The sequence below is a fragment of the Equus przewalskii genome, chromosome 14 (assembly GCF_037783145.1).
Source record: "Equus przewalskii isolate Varuska chromosome 14, EquPr2, whole genome shotgun sequence".
In the NCBI taxonomy this organism is placed as follows: domain Eukaryota; kingdom Metazoa; phylum Chordata; class Mammalia; order Perissodactyla; family Equidae; genus Equus; species Equus przewalskii.
The window spans coordinates 82,275,750-82,290,363 of NC_091844.1; the positions used below are offsets into that span (position 1 = coordinate 82,275,750).

At 45.7% G+C, this 14,614-nt stretch overlaps 1 long non-coding RNA gene across 1 annotated transcript; it reads left to right on the top strand.

Annotated features, from left to right (window-relative positions):
* Window positions 1-13,001: 13,001 nt before the first annotated feature.
* On the top strand, window positions 13,002-13,585 carry LOC139075649 (uncharacterized). Its single transcript, XR_011526261.1, has 2 exons — window positions 13,002-13,252; window positions 13,441-13,585. It is a non-coding gene; the product is annotated as an uncharacterized lncRNA (long non-coding RNA).
* The last annotated feature ends 1,029 nt before the right edge of the window (window positions 13,586-14,614 follow it).

The following is a 14,614-nucleotide window of genomic DNA, read 5'->3' on the forward strand; positions in this document are numbered from 1 at the left end:
TTCATCGCTTCAAAAAGAAATCTCATACTGTTTAGCGATTCTTCCATCCTCTTGACCCCACAGCCCTAAGTAACCACTAACCTACTTTCTGCCTCTATAGATTTCCTTATTCTGGACTTTCATCTGAACGTTATCCTATAAGATGTGGTCTTTTGTGACTGGTGCCTTTGACTCAGCACAATGTCTTCAAGGTTGATCTGTGTTGTAGCAGGTACCTTGGGCGAGGCAGCTCTTTGCAGCCAGGGGAGAAACCCAGCTTGAGGCCGCAGCACCAGCCCTCCCAGCAACTGAAGGGACGAGAGCTGCGTCCTGAAGGAGGGTCTGGGTGGCACATCACAGCCTCCACTACAACGAGAAACCAACAACGTCCGCTCCACTAGGCCACTGCAAGTCTAGATAAGCACTGGGACCAGGGCGGTGGTAGTTGTGTGAAAATGAGGGAAATGTCAACATATTTTCAGTATGTTTTGGTGTTTGAGTTATCAGAATTTGCTGATGAACGTTGGGAGCTGGTGATAGAAAGAAGGTGCAACGAGATTTTTCACTTGATCAACTGGATGGACAGTGGTGCCATTTATGCCAATAGGAAGGTGTCTGGGAAAAGCAGGCAGTGAATAAAGGTTTGTTTTCTTCTTCTTAATCTTCTCCCACTTTAATGTGAAGATCATGTAGAGCCATGTCAGGGTTTTAAGGAAGAGAACAACGTGAGCTTTGGAAATAACATTCTGGAAGACCATGAATTAGAGCTGGTGAGAGACTAGAGGCAGGACAAAGAACTAGGAAGCCGCTGCTGTGTTCCAAGTGGTAACTAACGAAGACAGCGACAATGGGGCTGGAGCAGAGGGATGAGCATCTTGTGGCTGGTGAGCTTGGCTGACGCTAACTGGACTAACGCCTTGGGTTTTGCCCCTTGGATTCTTTAGCATCAGGCCTTCAACCTCTAACACACACACACAAAAAATGAGGAAGGTGATTTGTACAGACATCTCTACTTCTGGAGAAATGAATCCAGCATACCATCCGTCATAGTCTAGTCCCAGACCAGATGAGTACAAGCCAACCCAAGACCCTGGAGTATTGTAAGATGAGCCCCAGACAAGTCACGGGATGCAGGGCATAAAAACTTTCCATGGCCCTCGCTAAAGACGCAGGCCATTGATGAGATTCAGAAAGGTGAGGCCATGTCTCTGTCCGCAGGAAGCTTTGCTCACTGCCTGTCTCCTGAGACTTGCTAGAACAGCAATATCTAATAACAGAGGCTCAAACTATGGAGTGGCTGTCATATTTTTTGGTTTTAGATTTGCCTAGAAGCCTTGAAAATAGTTTAGGAATGTAAAGCCGTCCAGAACACTAGCCAAATGCCACTGGGTCAATACCTGAGCCGCGTATTTGACTCGTTAGATGACAGAGAGGATGGAGATAGTGTTGTTCTGTGAAATGCCTCCTTAGACAAGGTTCCCAGACAAGGAGCATATGCCCAGTTATCTCTGTTTGCCGAACTACATTAGAAATCATTTGGTATTGCCCTTGGCAAGGATCTTTAAAGTCACAAGAACACTTCCGACCCTGCCGAGGGAAAAGCTCTGTGTCCTCCAACAATGCTTCCATTTTCTGGATGTTTGGTTAACATCAATCCAGATATTGCTGAATAGGAGGCAACACCCAGCAGCACAGCCAGCGGCCAGGGGAAGCTGGCTTCCCCGACCCTTCTTTCTCTTCTCTCTACCCCTTTGGCTTCCCCATCATTGTTTATTTATTCAACGCTCATTTATTGGGTACTCCCATGGAGGGGGCACTCTGTTCGGCCCTATGAGGCATGAAATGGATTGACTAAATCTTGCCCTCTACTCGCTTACAGGGCAACAGTAGAGACAGCAAAGGTGAGGTGAGGTAAGCCATGAGAGAGCTGCTGAGGCCATGACTAATTTCAACTGAGAGGAAACAGGGAAAAACGAGGCAGATTTCAGCAGGGCTATACAGGATGGCAACATCTGAAAAGCAGAGAAGTGAGAAAGGGCATTCCAATCTGTGAATAAATTTCCAATTCCTTAATTTCCTTAATAAAATAAATCTCTGAAGCCTCTTTTAAAACATGGCCATATGGCCCAGAGTTCACAAGTTTGGATCCCAGGTGCAGACCTACACACCACTCATCAAGCTATGCTGTGGTGGCGTCCCACATACAAAACAGAGGAAGATTGCCACAGACGTTAGCTCAGCAACAATCTTCTTCACACACACAAGAAAACATGGCCATAAAATTCTTTGACACTCTTCTCACTGAGAGGTGGGTCTCTGTCCCTCACCCCATGAATCTGGGCTCTGTGGCTGCTCCACTAATTCTGTTTCCAGGCCCACGCCTTAACCTGGCAACTTCTTCTTCCTGACTCTCCGGTTGCTCGCTCTTGAACCCAACTTCCAGACCAGAGAGGAAACCTAACCAGCCTATGTGAAGAGACCACAGGGGGAGGCAGGAGTAGGTGTTCCAACCAACAGTCCCGCTGAGGTCCCAGGCCACAGCCAGCATCAACATCCAGACGCACGAGTGAGCAAGCCTGCAGGTGCTTCCAGCCCCAGCCACCCAGCCGCCCGCTGCTGCCCTGAGAAGGACTTCTCCGCCTCCAGTTTCTCCTCCTGTACACGGAGAAGAGTGATGTCTAACTTCTGGGGTTTGTGTGAGGATTAAATGAAATAAAACGTGTGAACCATCCTGTCTGGTAAAGACCACCGTGGGCAAATCTGAAGATCAAGCAAGTTAGGCTTGGTGGCTTCCTGTAACAGGGAGGGGGCCCTTCAGAGAAACTGCGAAAAACCCTCACCAGAGGAAGAAACAGGATTACTGTAGGATTTTGGAAAAGGGTAGAGTTTAGGTAAAATTTAAATGAAGCAGTGTTTAAATAGGCCTAAAGCAAAACAGGGCTGTGTAGAGAGGGATTCACATCAGATCTGGACTACAAAGTGGACTCGGGGTCCTATTTCCTTGGAAACTGCAAGATGAATGTGTGATGTTGTGTCCAGAAAGCCCTAGGCTGGGAATCGAGGCTGCTTCTTAGCATCAAAGCGACTCAGCTCTGCCAGGCAAGAGAGGGGTAATCTGTTCTTGCCTAACTGATGGCAAATAGTGAACTTTCTGACAGTTTCTGCGTTCTGCAAACAAGGTCTTTCAGCACTATATCCTTTTATTGATCAATAAAGGCAGTTTTTACAGGTCCACATATGTAAACACCCAGCACACTGCCCACATATAAGGAACACTGGATAAAGGTTTCCCGCATCCCCACCTCACTCATCTCTTCTCACTTTCAGCCTGAGCTGCTACTCCTAGGCTGTCTGGCAAGGAAAAGTCCCATCAGTGTCCAACGGCCGCCGCAGCTAATGCGCCCGATCAGCAGAGGAAACTCCCAGAGTGAACGCCTCCGCCTGATTCACAGGAGTCGGAAGTGGAGGCCGCTCAAGTGCCCGCTGTGCATGAATAGCTACACGAACTGCGGTCTAGCCATACAGTGGATTGTTATTCATCCTTGGAAAGGAAGGAAATTCTGACACACACCACATGGATGGGCCTTGAGGACATTACGTTAAGTGAAATAAGCCAGACACAAAAGGACAAGTACTGTATGATTCCACTCACATGAGGCACCTGGAGGAGTCAAATTCGCAAAGACCCAAAGTAGAAGGATGGTTGCCAGGGGAAAGGAGAAATGGAGGATTTTGTTTAATGGGTCCAGAGTTTCAGTTTGGGAATATGAAAAGTTCTGGAGAGGGATGGTGGTGACAGTAGAATGATGTGAATGTACTTACTGCCATTGAACTGTACACCTTTTAAGAAATGGTCAAAATGGTAAATTTTCTGATGTGTATATTTCACTACAGCCCGCCCTAGGGGTCTAGTGGTTAAGACTCAGGGCTCTCACCACAGCAGCCCAGGTTCGTTTCCCAGTCAGGGACCCACATCACCCGGCTGTCAGCTGTGGTACTATGGTGGCTGTGTGTTGCCATGTTGCTGAAAGCTATGCCACCAGGATTTCCAGTACCAGCAGGGTCACCCATGGTGAACAGGTTTCAGTGGAGCTTCCAGACTGACAGACAAGGAAGAAGGACGTGGCCACCCACTTCCAAAAACTTGGCCATGAAAACCCTATAGACAGCAGCAGAGCATCGTCTGATATATCACCAGAAGGTGAGAGGATGGCACAAAAGACCGGACAGGGTTCCACTCTGCTCTAACCAGGGCTGCCAGGAGTCGGAATTGACTCAACGGCACTAGCAACAAAAAATATTTTACTACAATTGAAAAAAAAGCTTCCACTTGTCTATCCTTACTGAGAACAAGAACCTATTCTGCCTGTAATTTGAGCCTCAGAATGAAGGAAAAAATGTAGAGAGGAACACTCCTAGGAAAATGCACGTGTGCCCTGGAGGAGTCTGCCCCGGGCCTCTCTATTTGTGCATTAGCCCAAAATCACCACCATGAGAATATGAGCCCTGTACGAGTCAAAGTAAAGCTTTGACAAATTATTTCAAAATACGATGGCTAAAAGCTATAGAATCTTCTTTCTCTATAAGGTAACAGCTGGGGCAGCACTGATCTTCACGGTCATTCTAGACTCAGGTTCCTTCCATCATTGTTCCCCATCCCCAAGGGCACTGCAATGGTCTGTGTGGTGGAAGCTGGGCGTGCCCCCCATCTGGGTACCAGCTGGGGGAAGAGGGAAGGGAGTCCCAGGCTAAGCAGCTCCAACACCACCTGCTCTCTCATTCCACGTGTGAGGACTCGGACAGCTGCCAGGGCAACTGGGAAGACTGGTGTGACGGGGCAGCCACGCACCTGGCCACAATTCTATTATAATGGAGGAGAAGAGTACCGATTTTGGTGGCCAGCTAGCCATCTCTGCCTCGAGCCCCAAAATAAGAGACATTCTCAAGACCGGTGCTTCGGGAGAGTTCTTTGCTCCCACCCAGAAAGACGGCCAGGATGATTAGAACTCAGCCTTCGCGCCGGAGACCCTTGGAGCTGGATGGAGGAGGTTTGCAGCCATAACTCTCCCTATTATGTCATAACAGGGGCACCACCAGTTGTTAGGTCTGAGGCAAGTGACTCGTTGCTAATAATAAAGTATGTTTGTCTGTAAACCATTTACTGTTTTATGTAAATTAGAGAAGAGTCAAGGTTAGCCTTTTAATAGTGTCACTGTCACTCACGCAAAGCCACACGGGCTTCCTGAGTGGGAGGGAAGGCAGAGTGGTGCCTAGCAGGCTGGAGTTGCCATGGCGTGTGTTTGCATAGTGGATTCCATTCATCACGTACATCAGCGAAGAAATTCCAGCATGAAAGACTGGAAAGTCAGAGAAGTCTTGGAGGAGGCAGCAAGGTCAAGGGGAGAGAGAACGAATATGGGAATCAAAAACTTGGTTCTAGTCTTTGATCTGACATTAACTAATCAAATGAACACATTTCCTGAAAGCCTGGAGTGTGCCGAGCACATGCCCAGGACGCGTCCTCGGCCAGATCATGTGACATCTCTCCCTCGTTCACCACTTCCATCCCCGGCCCCCATAAAAGGAAGGTTGAGGCCTTCCTCAACTCTTCAATAATCTGATTCTATGAAGTAAAAATTCACTGTCTGTGATCTTGGGGGGTGAAATGAGTAGGACAAGAGGAAAGATTCACAAAGAAAAATGCCCATTGCTTACGCAGACTTCCTGCCAAGAATACATAACTTGAATCTAATCACAAGAAAACAATAGATGAACCCAAATAGGGAATGTTGTATCACAAAAATGCAGGGCAGAGGAACTATGTTCTTCCAAAAAGTCAATGCCATAAAAGGCAAACAAAGGCCGTGGAAATGTTCCAGAGTAAAAGGTTAAAGAGACTTCACGATTTAATTCAACACCTGACTCTAGGCTGGATGCTAGAAAAGAGAGGGGAAATGCTTTGGGGGAAAAAAAGAACATTAATGGGTCAACTAACAAAGTAAAGTATTGTAGCAATGTTAAATTGGCTGAAGTTGATATCTTTACTGTAGTTATGTAAGAGAATAATCACACACACACAAAACACACACACAACGCATGTATTATAAAGCAAATGGGATAAAAGGTTAATAACACATGACGTTGGGAAAAGGGTATATGGGTGCCCTTTGTACTATTTTTATTCTTGCAACTTGTCCGTGAGTTTGAAATTATTTCCAAATAAAAAGTTATTTTAAAATTTCTTTCTCAGTCCATAAGCATCTACCCCAACTGTGGCCAGCGTCAGACATTCCCACACTTGGGAATATATTCCTTTGAGGTCTTTAGGAAGGCGTTGTTGCTGACACCTTCACATACTGCTGATAGAACTGCAAGCTGATTCAACACATCTAGCAAACAACTTGGCAGCATAAACCAAGAGCCTTAAAATAATCGTGTATAGGTGAATAGTTGTGAGTATAGCAAATATAGTAAAATATTAATTGCAGAAAGTGAGTAATGGGTATATGAGTGCTCACTGAAAAATTCTTTTGGTATTTCTGTGTGTTTGAAAGTTTTTAAAGTGAGGTATAATTGACATACAACATTGTATTATATTAATGTTACAACATAACGATTCCGTAAATGTCATATTGTGAAATGATCACCACGGCAAGTCTAGTTAACATCCATCAGCACACAGTTGTAGACTTTTTTTCTTGGGATGAGAACTCTTGAGATTTACTCTCTCAGCAACTTTCAAATATACAATATAGTCTTATTAATTATAGTCACCATGCTGTATGTTACATCCCGGGACTTATTTATTTTATATCTGGAAGTTTGTACCCTTTGGCCCCCTTTACCCATTTCACTCACCCTCCAATCCCCACCTCTGACGACCACCAATCTCTTCTCCGTATCTATGAGTTTGTTTGTTACTGTCTGAATGTAAGTGAAATCATATGATACTTGTCTTTCTCTATCTGATGTGTTTCACTTAGCATAATGCCTTCAAGATCTATCCATGTTGTCTCAAATAGAATTTCCCACTTTTTTTATGACTGAATGATATTCTCTTGTGTATATATATATATATATATATATATATATATATACACACATACACCACATTTTCTTTATCCATTCACCTGTCAATGAACACTTAGGTTGTTTCCATGTCTTGGCTATTAGAAATAATGCTACAATGAACATGGGGGTGTATATATCTTTTCAAGTTAGTTTTTTTGTTTCCTTTGGAAAAATACCCAGAAGTGAAATTGCTGGATCATATGGTGGTTCCATTTTTATTTTTTTGAGGAACCTGCATACTGTTTTCAATAGCGGCTGCACCAATTTACATTTCCACCAATAGATCATAAGTGTTCCCTTTTCTCCACATCCTTGCCAACACTTGGCTATTCTTGTCTTTTTGATAATAGTCATTCTAACAAGAGTGATGAAAATTTTAATTTAAAAAAAAAATCTCTGTTCAGGATGTCTGTGATGCAGACCGATGGCCTCCCCTCCCTGTCGGGATACTGGCCTCTCTCTCAGTCACAGGGTTGGTCCCCGTAGCCATGCTTCTGCAGCCCGGCTCCATCCACAGGCATTGTTGACAGGACTGGACAGACAACCCTCACCGATCAGGACTCTGTCCCAGAGAAGTTGGAAGTTGGCTTACAAATTTCTCAGCTGGTCCCTTAAAAGAGAAAAACGTCAAAACTTAAGGGCTGTGCTGGGCTGTTATGGGTTGAATTGTGTCCCCAAAAAAGGTATGTTGAAGTTCAAACCCCAAGTACGTCAGAATGTATCTTATTTGGAAATGGAGTCACTGCAGACATAATTAATTAAGATGAGGTCATACTGGAGTAGGCTGGGCCCTTAATCCAGTGTGACCGGTGTCCTTTTAAGAAGAGGAAAGGAGACAGGCGCACTGGGAGAAGGCCACATGATGATGGAGGCAGAAATTAAAGTGACACATCTACAAGCCAAGGAATACCACGGATTGCCAGAAGACCACCAGAAGCTAGAAGAGGCAAGGAAGGATTCCCCTACAGTCTCAGAGGGAGCACAGCCCTGCCAACACCCTGATTTCAGACTTCTAGCCTCCAGAACTATGAGACAATAAATTTCTGATGTTTTCAATTTGTGGCACTTTGTTATGGCAGCCCTAGGTGACTAACCCATTGACCGTCTTCCACCATGCGGACTAAACAGAAGAAAGAATGAGGCAGATGCACTAAGAGATCAGGGATGAGCAAGGGCGAGCCAGCGCAGTGTCTCAGTACCCGATGGCTTTCGCTCTCTACTTCCGGTCTCTTCCTGAAGACGGGCTACATCCCTGCCCTCAGGCTCTAGCCTATTTAAGCCAACTGGAGTCAGATGTTGCTAATAATCATGCACTGATAATGAGTACCATGGTCAGTGCAGCCTTACTTATAATAGCAAAATAAACAATAATGGCGACAACAGACGACCAGTTAAACAAACGGTGGTACGTTCATAAGAAAGAGTATTAGGCAGCCCATCAAAAATTGTGCTGTTGAAGCGTATGTCCTCCTGCACTTTACATATTTTTCTTTCATTTTCCCCCTTAAATATGCTATCACTGATTGAATTACAGTGGGGTCCTTCTCTGGGCCCAGAAAGTCGTTCTTTGCCTCCAGGGATGTAGGAACTTAATTCCTCTCACCTGAAGAAGGCGCACTCATTTCCTTTCTCTCCAAGTTGGCGGGCACTGCCCTACTTTGCCCCCAGGGAGTACCTGTGGCCGTCACAGCTCCCACAAGGCACTGATGATGGAGTTGGCCATCTTCCAGCCTCTCCAGGCCTGATGCCTGCTCAGACGGGCCCTTCTAAGAAAGGTGGCCTTCCACTACCTGTGTGGTCTCCATCCCAACTTGCCTGATCCTCCTGGAGAAACAGAGACAAGATCATTAGTCCCTGCCAAATATTCCAGAGCTCTTCTGGGCTGTGGAATGAACGCACAGCTCCCCACAGAGACTCATACCTTCACGGAGCCTGCTGCACCTGGGCAGGCTCCCAAAATGCACCAGCATGAGGGTCGCTCACTTCTCTGCTTATTAAAACGAAAACACAGATTAGCAACCTAATTATGCCACGTAGTGTCCCCGGCGTGGACCCTGGCTCCAGGGAGCACTCGCTAGCAGAGATGCCAGAGAACAAAACGGCACATTATACTGTTCTGATCCAGAGAAGCCCCTGGCCCCTCGGGAGCCCAGAAGAATAACGTCTTTTTCTGTTTGTTTGTTTACAGTGATAAAATACACATAAAATAAAATTATCCATGTTAACCATTTTTAAGTATGGAATTCAGTGGCATTAGGCACATTCACATTGTTGGGCGACCATCACCATCGTCCATCTCCACAAATTCTTCATCGCCCCAAACAGAAACTCTGCAGCCCTCAAACAGCAACTCCCCATTACTCCCTCCCCCCAGCCTCGGGAAACCTCTATTCTACCTTTTGCCTTTATGGATTTGACTAATATAAGTACTTCATATAAGTGGAATCATACTATTTGTCCTTACGTGTGTGGCTGATTGAATATACATAACATACTGCCTGTAAGTTAGCACATATGCTTTTAAGATTCATCCATACTGTAGTATGTATCAGAATTTCATTTCTTTATAAGGCTGAATAATACTCCATTGTATGATTAGACCACTTTTCGTTTATCCACATTTATCCGTGCATGGACACTTGTGTCCTTTCCACCTTTTGACTACTGAGAATAATGCTGCAGTGATCACTGGAGTACAATTTTTAAGAACATTGGCATATCTAAGTCCCTGCTTTCAATTCTCTTGGGTGTATACCTACGAGTAGAATTGCTGGATCATATGGTAATCCTATGTGTAAGTTTTTGAGAAATGGTCATACTGTCTTCCGTAACAGCCACACCTTTGTACCTTCCCACCAGCAAGGCACAAGGATTCCAATTTCTCCACATCCTTGCCAACACTTGTTATTTTCCTTTTTTTTTTTTGTAATACTCATCTTAATGGGTGTGAAGTGAAGAATAATTTCTGAGCTGAGTTTGGAGGAACGCATAGAACTAGTCAAGCACCAATGAGGAAAGGAGGATCCCCCAGCAGAGGCAGCAATACATTCAACATCAGGAAGGCGTGAGAGTTTGGCAACCACGAGTAGAGCAGAGGAGTGGAGAGGCTAAGGATGAAGCTGGGGCGCCAGAGAGAAGCCAGACGTGGAGGGCCATGGAGGCCATGCCCAGGTAATTGGACTCTCCCGAGAGCAGCGGGGAGCCCCAGGAGAGGAGAGGCAGGGTAGCATGGAGTGGAGCGCGTGGGCTTGGAGGCAGACAAGCTAGGGGGAATCCCTTACTCCTCTCATCACCTGTGTATCCTTGAGCAAGTTACTCAACTTCCCTGACTTCAGTCTCCTCAATCAAAAACAGGCACAACTATACCTTCATCGCAGGATCACTGCTGGGTTGTAACGAGAATATCCACGTAAAGCACTTCTCACAGCATCTGACCCAGGGCGTGTGTTCCCTGAATGTTAGCTATTGTCATCAAGGGATGTGTAGCATCATCGTAATAAATGATGATAGTGCATACATAGGAGGACTTATTGAACACGATAAGGTGCCAGCTGATGAGGATTATTTTAGGCTGGTTACTTTTAAAACTGCAGATGAGAAGGTGACTGGTTACCTTTAATAAAAGCAACTCTGAGGAGCAGGGTTTGCTTGCCCTTTGTTGGGAAACATTTACATTTGTAAGGGAAACCTCCATCTGTAAAGATGCCTCCTCTCTGTGCCAGGAAGAAGGGAGATGACCTTATCTCTAGAAACTCTTAATCAATGCCAAAGGCAAGAACTTAAGTTGTTTACTGTCTGGCAACCTCATGTAACTGACCCCAGCCCCCCCCTACTGTACGCCGCCCCCCTCCCCCCCCCACATCCTCCTTTGTCTTTAGCTGAAGATAATATTTAAGCGGTGACTTCTGCCATTTACTTAATCCGGTTTGATTCTTATCTAAAAGTTATAGGACCACCCAATAACCAGACCGATACCATTTTAACAACTCTTTTTACATATTCTTTCCTTTGTCTTGTAAAGAGATAACTCACATACCTATGCCTTAAATTTAGCCCTACCCTCAACTCAGTTTTTGCAGCAGAAGCTCTGACTGCCCATGGGTCCTGTCCCCATGCTATTACACACTATTCTCTAAATAAAAGAGCACTACTGCCAGATCTTGAGAGTCCAAGAAATCTTTCTTTCGACTCCTCGGCTCACCGACCCCACATCACCAGCCACCATTTAGGCAACATGGAGGATACAAAGATGAACAAGCCGAGCCTCTCCCCTCAGTGAGCCCGTGAGCCACTGCCAGAGATCCCAGAGCAAGGGCTCCTTAGTGGACTTCGGAGTCGGAGAAGCTGGGTTAGAATCTGTCGTAGATTATATAAATTTTCTGCCAGATGTTCCACTTTCAGTCCCCATGATGCTCTTCCCTACGGGAAAATGTTACATCACTTTTACCAACTGAATTATATCCCCTCAAAATTCATATGTTGAAGCCCTGATCCACAATGTGACTGTATTTGGAGACACGTGAAGACATGGCGAGAAGGCAGCCATCTACAAGCCAAGAAGAGTGGCCTCAGGAGAAACCAACCCTGTTGGCACCTTGGTCTTGGACTTCCAGCCTCCAGAACTGTGAGAGAATAAATTTCTGTTGTTTAACCTACTTAGTCTGTGGTATTTTGTTGTGGTGGCCCTAGCAAACTAATGCAATCCTCAGTAGTTGAACTCGTGTCTCCTGCTTGGTCCAATAATTGTGAGTGGGAGTGAGTAGGTGTGTCACTTCCAAGCAGAAGACTTCAGAGCCTGTGTGTGATTGCGCCAGCAGCTCCTTTCCCCCCTGCCGTGAGAACAGCAATGTCCCTGGCAGAGGCTGCTCCAGCACCTGGGCCCCAGAGTGAAGCTGATGCAGAGCAGAGCTGTAGACCACCCAGGATAGACAGGTAGCACGGATGAAATAAACCTTTATTGTTGTAAGGTACTGAGATGAGGGTTGGTTGTTGTGACGCATAACCTAGCCCATCCTGATTATTATAGACTCTAAGATCCGTGGCTTTGTGAACTTGGGTGAGTTTTTTACCTCTATGAACCTCTCCTTATGTATAAAAGAGGCACAATAATACCAGCCTTATAGGGTCGTTCATTCCTTCACTCAGCACGTGCTCACTGAGTGCCTGCTGGGTGTTAGCACCGGGCCGGGCACTGTGGCACAGCAGAAGCAGCAAAGACGCAGAGCCTGCCCTCATGGACTTCACAAATCAGACAAAACGAATTTGTAATAAATAATTACAAATTGTGATCATTACTATGGTAGGCGGGATAATGGGCCCCTGAAGAGGTCCACGTCCAACCCCCAGAACTGATAAATATGCTACATTACATGGCAAAGGGGAATTCAGTTTGCAGATAGAATTCAGAGTTGCTGATCAGCTGACCTTAGAATAGAGAGATTATCCTGGATTATCTGGACAGGCCCTGTAATCTCAAGGGTCCTTAAAAGTGGAAGTGGGAGGCAGGAGAGAGAGAACAGAGAGATGTGACATGAGAAGGACTTGGCCTGACATTGTTGGCTTTGAAGATGGAGGAAGGGGCTGCGGGATCCAGAATGCAGGCAGCTCAAGAAGCTGCAAAAGCCAAGGAAACGGATTCTCCCCTGGGACTGCCAAGCTTTTGGGGCAGAACAGGAAGACGAGCCTGCTGCACTGCAGAAAATATTACTGTTGTCCCTTCCGTCTTTTCCAGGACCGAGGGCCCGGAGCTGGTGTTTGACTGGCCCAGTTTCCATCCAAGGCTATTGGGACCTTCTGAAATTGTCTCAAATCTCAGTCACCCAATTCTGGAACATTATGTTCTCATGTACTGAGCACCCAAAGAGCCATAATGAATATGGGCCCAAAGTTCTAGAATTCAAGTACTTTAGTCACATAACATGTTTTAATCTTTTGTCCTTAAAACTCACACCATTGTTCAAAGAAAAGTGATCCGCCGTGGTTGCTGTCTCTGCAGCTCAGTGGAGTTGTTGAGACTGGTGCCAGCCGACCTGCTACAGACAGCTGCTCAGGATTCACCGCACCGTGCACTTCTGGGCCGTGAGCTCCCACGGGCAGGCAACATCTCTTAATCATCTCAGTATCCCCAGGACCCAGCAGTGAGCCTGAAATCAGCAGATATTCAGTAACCACTTGTCAAATGAACGAGTAAAGGGAGGAATGAGTGAGTGAACAGTGACACCTTCCTTTGTTGGCATCCGTAACCAAAGTCTTCTTTCTACTTTAGCTTTCAGATCCAAAGCCTTTGTTTCAGAAGAGCCAGAATATTCTACGTTATAACAAGTATCCTGATAAACCTACATTTTGATGGCTGAGACTGCGTTTTTTTGTATTTCTTTTGTCCTCCCACAGCATCCAGGACACACAAGGCCTTCAACACACAGCTGCTGAGGGAAGCACCAGGCTGCCTAACTCCACAGACGAGCCAATTCCTTTTGTTACAATTTAACAGAATTCTCTTGTCCTGAGTAGCACTTATTAAATGACCCCAGGCCTCCGAGTTTGTGGTTGCGAGGTATTCGTTGGAGCCGAGATTGAAACTTAACACAAACAGGCCGTCATACACTCGGTGACACCTTGGAAAGAGCCTGTGGCCTCAAGAGGAAAGTGTACGTCTGGTCTTTTAAAGACCGTGCTATGCCAACGTGCTGATGTGATGTAGGGACTACCTAAGTGTCCATCAAGAGGAGAACACATAGACGGCAGGGTGTTTACACAACGGGTTACACCAGTAATTACATATACGGACAAACCTTGTCAACATAACTCTGAGTGAAAGAAGCCAGATACAAAATGGTGCATACGGATTGACTCTCTTTTCACAAAGTGTCAAAACACACAGACTAATCTAGGGTGATAATTCTTGGTATTATCTTTTAAAGGGGATGCAAGAGGTTTTTCTGGGGTGCTGGTTACACGGTATGTTCACTTTATGAAAATTCAAGGAGCTGTTACTCTTAAATGTCTGTGCCCTTTTTCAGTATATATGTTTGTATCAGTCTGCTTGGGCTGCCATGACAAAGTATCACAGACTGAGCAGCTTAAATGACCGATATCCATTATCTCACAGTTCTGGAGGCTGGAAGTTCAACATCAAGGTGCCGGTAGGGTTGGTTTCTCCTGAGGCCTCTCTCCTTGGCTTGCAGACAACTGCCTTCTGGCTGTCCTCACATGGCTTTTCCTCTGTGTGTGCACACTCCTGGAGCCTCTCCCCCTTCTTATAAGGCTACCTGTCCTATCGGATTAGAGCTCCACCCCATAACCTCACTTGACTTTAATCATCGCCTTAAAGGCCCTCTCTCCAGATAGAGAAACAATGGGGGTTAAGGCTTCAACAATATGGATTTGGAGGAGACACTATTCAGTCCATAATAATGTTATATTTCAATAAAAAGCTTACTTAAAGCAAAACAAAAGGCAAAAACACAAAGTGAAAAGGCCCTTGGAGTCCCCACCTTCTACAGGCAAGAGGCAGGCTTTGAAAGCTGGGCAGATTCCTAGGAGAGCAGGCTCCCTACCTCCCACT